This window comes from Onychostoma macrolepis, chromosome 03, assembly GCF_012432095.1.
Source record: "Onychostoma macrolepis isolate SWU-2019 chromosome 03, ASM1243209v1, whole genome shotgun sequence".
NCBI classification, from domain to species: Eukaryota; Metazoa; Chordata; class Actinopteri; order Cypriniformes; family Cyprinidae; genus Onychostoma; species Onychostoma macrolepis.
Window position 1 is genome coordinate 10646604 of NC_081157.1, and position 7303 is coordinate 10653906.

The 7303-nt window shown below is 36.4% G+C and overlaps 1 long non-coding RNA gene across 1 annotated transcript; it reads left to right on the forward strand.

Moving 5' to 3' along the window:
• Positions 1–254: 254 nt before the first annotated feature.
• Positions 255–6574, forward strand: LOC131536324 (uncharacterized). Its single transcript, XR_009269930.1, has 3 exons — positions 255–520; positions 842–2852; positions 6303–6574. It is a non-coding gene; the product is annotated as an uncharacterized LOC131536324 (long non-coding RNA).
• Positions 6575–7303: the final 729 nt, after the last annotated feature.

A 7303-nucleotide genomic window follows, 5' to 3' on the forward strand; every position in this document is an offset into this window, starting at 1 on the left:
CAAATCAATAAAAAACACGTAGTGTTTGTAGTTCACATGCTTAATTCGTTGGCAGATTCTGTCTTTCAGTGAGGCTAATGGTTTGGCCTTTAGATTAGCTTTAAAACTCATCTTCACATTTAAAGGGAAATTATATAAAATGATAAAGTACTATTTATTCATACACAAAAAACAATACATGCATCTCTTACTTGACATAATATTAGTGTATTTACAAAAGAAATGGCTGAATACTGCAGAAATGTGTGGTTTTTCTGAATGGTCCTGGAACACCAAAGTTTTGGAGTGTCTTTGTATTTTACTGCATTTGTAATATTTTCCATCTATGAGAAATGTTTCATATGTGTTTTGTTTTTTTTCATCTATAGATCCATATAATGATAGAGAGGTGCAGCAGTACCTTCTTTGGAGCAATGCACAACATGCAGCAAAAATGTTCACTGCCCTTTCAAACCGACAAGACAAGACAAATTGAACGCACACATTAAAAACCACTTCAAAAAGGCTGTTGTCCATGGAGGTATGAACATTTTGAGTTATTTATTAATATACAATGGCATAATAATATTTAATAGTAGTTCCTTTTGAATTAGTTGCTTTTCAGCATGATTTGATCATAACATGTCAGTTTGTCTTGGTCAAAATCAAAAGTTTAATAGACAAACACTTAACCTAACAAAACACAAACAATTAGACTATATATTTGTGTATTTATCTTTTGAGAGAATTGTATATAGATATTTCATGTTTTTGAGCATATCCCATTAAATATTCACACACAAAACATCACTCTGGACTTACAGGAATTAAGTGTTTAATATTTTTTTTATTTGTATTTTAGATTTCACTTTGCACAGATGTGGATTGGGCTGCAGACCAACACTACACTTCCATTGTGTCTACTGTACAGCTACAGTTTTAAGAAGAGATGATTTTCAGAATCATTTAGATGTTTGTAAATGGAAGCAGCATTCCACATCATGCAAAATGCCACCAACCACCACTGCAGCCTTGACAATACCAGCGCCTCCTGGGACCCCATCAGCCACCAGCACCCTACGTAACATGCGCTTACAAAAAATGACTGCAGTACATTGAAGTACAACTGTAGATTTGCTGTATGATGAAGTACAGATACAATATAACTACAGTTCAGTGATACGCTGAAATGCATGTGAAGATTTCAGATGCAAAAACTTCTAAGTCTGTCTGATTAAATTGATTTTATTTATTTTTATGAGCATTGTTTTAAAAACACTCCTACGATTAGGTTCAATAATTAAACTTGAATGTTAATGAGGTTCTTTTCATTGCCATTAAAGTCTTCATGTATAGGCTGCAGTTATACTGTATTAATTTGTGCAACATGTAGCAAGTGCTGTGGTTACAGTAGACTTGGCAAGTGTCTTTTATTAAATTTTTTGTAATGTAGACTTCCTATTAAATATTTCGTACAAAAATATTTTTGTACAAAAAAAAAAAAAAAATTTGCCTATGGAATATTTCACCCGCATAGATGAATAGTCCACACGCGTGATCTTCCTTCGCGCAAACAAGTCTCGCAAGCAGCTGATTACTTGTAACGGCGTCTTTTACGTAGTGTCTACTGCAGAATGGATATAAAAGTATAAAATATGTTTTGGTTTGACAACATTGTTCATATCTGAACTATCACAATTAAAGCACAAAGACATAACAACATTACACTCCGAGACCTTTCACAAGTGCGACAAAAGAGAAGAAACGCTTTCCAGAAGAAGTTCATCAGGCGAGTTGGAGACTAGTTGACTCATCCAGTTTAGCGGTGAGTATAATGTCTAATGTCCTCATATATCTTTAGTTATAATTTTAGAGAGATGTAAAAAGACTTGACGGATATCTTATTCAACCCGCTGAGATGAGAAGAAACGCTGCTTCAGTGCTGATCTGTAGCGCTCGCGGGTCTGTGCACAGAACACACAGAACTGAAGTCTGAGAGGAAGACAAAACAACTGGTTTAATGCTGTTTTTACTATAATAAAACAAATTACAATTACATTATAAAATGTCAAAATCTCATCTAATAAAACATCAACATCTCAATCCAACTATAGTGACAACCCTGTGTATAGATGTATTTAACTCTGCTGTGGCTCAGCAATTTGTTTTAAGCAGATCTGTAGAAATGAGTCATGTCTTTGTCCAGCTCAGTTCAGTTCTCAATAGCATCAGTGCATCATTTACAATAATGGAATAAACAAAACTGCACTGAATGTAATGTGTATTTGTCTGTTTCTAGGAGAGCATCAACGCCTAATTGACATGAGGAATAAATCATTGAAAAGTGTTCAGCGTTTGCAACAGAGGAAGCATTAGGAAAGAGGAGAAGAGAGAAAGTGAAAATGTTGGTGAGACTTGATTTCTGGAAATGCATTAAAGTTCACTCACATTCAGCCACAAATGTAAACCTGATTTTAGATGGTATTTAAATGAGATTAATAACTCCAGCTACTTGTAGGCCTACAGCCCTGTATATTTCACACTAAATAAATTGTGATGAACAGTGGCGGCTCCAGGATTTTTTTGTTAGGGGTGCTAAGGAGGGGCTTAACAGTTCAAAGGGGGTGCTAAAAAAAATAATTAAACTGAGAGAAACTGTGTAACATTCACCGTGATTTTATGTGTTTTTCCCCATCTATAGATCCATATAACGATTCAGAGAGGTGCAGCAGTACCTTCTTTGGAGCAATGCACAACATGCAGCAAAAATGTTCACTGCCCTTTTTGTGTTAGCAGTATTTTCAAACCGACAAGACAAGACAAATTGAACGCACACATTAAAAACCACTTCAAAAAGGCCGTTGTCCATGGAGGTATGAACATTTTGAGTTATTTGTTAATATTCACTGAACAAAATTATAAATGCAACACTTTTGTTTTTGCCCCCATTTTTGAGAGGGTGCTCGCTGCAGAGCCAAATGGGAGGAGCTAGAGCTCCAGCTCCCCCTCGCTGGATCTAGTGGGCGGGGTTTGAAGCGCTATCAAGCGCCACCATGTGGCTGTTAATGTTAGTGCGTGTTCAACCGTAATTGAAGTAAATATTTTTTTTTTTATTTGCAAGATGCTGGCATAGATATTATTGGCTTATTTTTCTCTAATATTTGTCATGATTATGATTATTTTCAGCATGGTCAGTATCGTTTCTTTGACAAACGGCATTACGTAAATACTTTTTTTTTTTTTTAATAATGCTTCGTCAACAAATAACGCACGATTCTCCCATTGTAAATGCTTATATAAAACGCTCAAACTATATGTGTGTGCTTCTAACACCTGTTTAAACTATGTATCTGTGTAAGCTTGTCATATTATTAGGATGAATAGTTTCCTCACTTTTGAAGTCGCTTTGCTTATATGATTATGTAAATTATTAACAATGTGAAAGCTTACTCTCTGTGCACCCCTCTTAAATTTTTGGCCACCGCATTAACGTGTGGGTTATTTATGAACTAAATCATCTGATTAATGTAATAAATAATAATAACAGTAATTATAATAATATACTAAATAATAAAGTTCTACTAAGAACCGTAATCTGCCCAATTTTGTATGTAAATGTGAATGCATAAACTCCAACAGGCTAGTAATTGTTTTTAATTATATTTTAAATTGAAATGGAATATTGACTGTAATTTTAGACAGACTCAGCCTTCATGTGATAGGCTATGCATTATGCCATTTTTTAATGTAAATAAGTAACCAGTCCAGTAGTTTAAAACCAGCAATGTGACTTCTCACACTAGAGGAAAAATAAGATAACAGATGTGCTCTGAGATTAGTGAGGTATCCACTCCAACAACATTTGGGAGAAGACAGATGTAATTTAATAGTCACATACTCCACTGTCATACAAGTTTACGCTGGATTTATTTGTTTCTATTAACCTAAATTAGCTAAATGTGCATCCAAACATAAAATAAATCATACATCTAGATAAAATATTACACTAAGAAGTTATAAAATAATAAAATGTAAACATATTTCAAGAACAACACTTCTTATACTTTCTTACACTACTTATATTTTACAAAACAAAAATCAATATTTACATTCATAGTACCCTATTGGTAGATTTACAAGTGAGGGTTGTGTAAACAAGACACACGGATATCTCTTTTGTCTCGTATTTCCTGCAAGAAAAATTCCATGTCCTCTACTCTCTGAAAAGTGAAAAGGAAGGGAGCCCGAATTTGTTCTTCATCCCTTTCACCTTCATAAAACATGGTGTTTATGAACAAGTCTCGCATCGTGATAGCCAACAAGGCATCATCCTCCTTCATCCTTAAGATCTTCGGCAGTTCGATCTTCCCAGCAAAGTGGTGTTGGTTCTCCTCCACCCACTTACAGGCCAGCTGAATGTTTTTCATCACCGCTGAATCCTGTGTGGAATATAAGAATTTCAATAATAATGTAATTAATGAAGTGCTGCTCATAAACACCTTTTTGAAACAGGAAAGGGAAATACATCAGTCAAGCAATACATAAATATTCCCTCTACATACATAGATTCCCGGTGTTGGGGTGATCTCCATGATATCTGACTCAGGTGGTGTGACTTCCATGTCATCTGGATTTGGTAGTTCTTGTTCCTGGGTGACTGGTTGTTGGACTTGACTGTGGGAAGTGACAAACATTACAATGTTTTTAGGCATGCATTGCTTTATTTTTACATATTGCCTGCATACTGGAAATGCACAGTATGGAGGTTTTAATCCATAAATCTGGAAGCTTCTGTCACAAAAAAACAAATTCCTCGTATGTGTAAACATACCTGGCAATAAAGCACATTCTTATTCGGAAAAACATTAAAAATAGTAACAGTGCCCACACTTTTGACCAGTACTACTGTATGTGTATGTGTTTACAGTAAATGTGCATAAAAACATTTATACCCACATATATACTGTATTTAGTGTGTGTGCATTTATTAATCTGCATGTAGGCTATACTTTTATCTTTTAAAAAAATAATAAAGGTGTGTGCAAAACACGGTAGCCAGCACTGAATTGCATTCATCTTATTTGTGACAACATGGTGGCTGATAGAGCGTTCAAATTCTTTCTCGCACTGTTCCACAGCAACAAACTTAACCAAACCAAGCACACACTTTAAAACGAATAAAATCAGTAATAATGGCATGTAGTGATTAGTTTATTAGCATTCATATAGCGTAATATACATGCATGTTCTGTAAAACTGCAGTGAAACTATATGTATTGTGAAAACCGCTATACAAATAAATATGGAAAATAATATTTGCATAGATATACAGACTGACCCAGCAATGCAAGTGAAATGTCAACTAATCAGCTCCCCGGACATCTTGGCGACAAACCATGATAAGTATGTAAGTGACACTGTTTATCTAGCTTCAGTTTAACCAAACATAAGACTGATGTCATCCATTGTACGAACAAATGATCCCAAACTTTCCGCTATGGAGTTAACTGTAAGCATCCAGACTGCGATACATTTACCGCCATCTCTCGCATCGGTCAGAGCCGCTTTGAGCTGTCCGGAAGACTACTTTTAATGCTCTTTGTAGGTTTGCGCCTCAGACATATTTAGGGTATTCCAATCACCGTTTATTTATTTATTTAATAACTTAAATATTACGTTTTCGCTAGACTTAAAGAGTACGCGCTTGTTTTGACAGATCTGAGATTTAAAAATGGTGCTACCGGAAATGTTTCAGGACCAGACATGCGCAGTAGAGTTCCAACGCTTTTGTTATTGTTTACGTCCTTGAAATGGTCTATACAGGTTGTACATTAGTTCGAAAGGTCTGCGCCTATTATATCAGTATGCCCTTTTCTCAAATAAAAAAAGAAAATACAACGTTAATTGTAGAAAATACAACGTTACTTTAATAGTACAGGCTAATTATGCCTCAAGCCCCGCCCACTAGATCCAGCGAGGAGGAGCTAGAGCTCTAGCTCTTCCCATTTGGCTCTGCAGCGAGCACCACTTGCCATTTTTCATGAGCTGAACTCAAAGATCTAAGACTTTTTCTATGTGCACAAAAGGCCTATTTCTCTCAAATATTGTTCACAAATCTGTCTAAATCTGTGTTAGTGAGCACTTCTCCTTTGTCGAGATAATCCATCCACCTCACAGGTGTGGCATATCAAGATGCTGATTAGACAGCGTGATTACTGCACAGGGGAACAGCATGAGAAGCAGATAGTAAAGCAAGCTAAATTGGCTGAATTTACCTGAGATTTACGTGCTCACCTCTTGTTTCTCTGCCTCTATGCTTCCAGTTAACCTGTCAAATAGAGACACCTTCACTTATCTGATACCTACCTCATGGTCTCCTTCTGTTCCGTGAGAGAAGACCAGACCTCAATATGGATTATAATAATGACTCTCCAGAGGAGTATCTGCTGCTTCATCTCCGCCAAGATGGCCGTCCCCTGGAGAGTTATGTGGAGGAGTTTGTTGAGCATGTCCATCTGGTAAGTTGGAGCGATTCTGTTCTGAATCACATTTTGCTGAGTGGGCTGGATGACGATCTGCTAATCATCCTTATGCTTCCGGATGTTTATAAATTGTCTTTGGTGGATTTTATCAATTGAGTCCTCAAAGTAATGGGTTCCAGTTTCTGTGTTGGAGAAGCAGATGAAGATTCACATGATGTCTTTCGAGTTCCATCCCATAGCGGGTGGATCACTCCAGCTCACCCCAAGCCCCCACCTGAATCCTCCACATTCTTAGACCATGTCCTAACTACACACGACACGCGATAAAAGGTATCTTTTCCATGTTAATCAGAGTTTTTGTTCTAACTAGAACTTAGAAATTTCTAATTTAGAAACGGTTTCTATTTCCGTGACGTTGCGGCTGAAAGGCCTCGCCCACACAGCGATCTCATTGGATGGAAGTTCTGTGAGTCATGAATATTAATCATCAAACATGGACGATGAGAAACTGATTGTGGAAGTTCAAAAGCATTTAATTCTCTACGACAAATTCCACAAAGATATAAGAAAAAAAGGATTCCGCTTGGAGAAGCATCGCTGAAGCACTGAATACACATGGTAAGTTCTAAGTTTAGACTTTTTCAGCTATGTTGTGCTAACGTTCTTACCTTTCTGTGAAGCATCAAACTGTGTAAAATATAATGGAAGGAAATCCGCTTGTATTTTTAATGTTAAGTAATAGTAAGTAGAGTGATCAGACATGCTGATTTGAAGCGGTGTGTCCCTGTGTCCAGACAGTCTGTTGAAATACACATCTCTCAGGCACATAGCATGTATACACT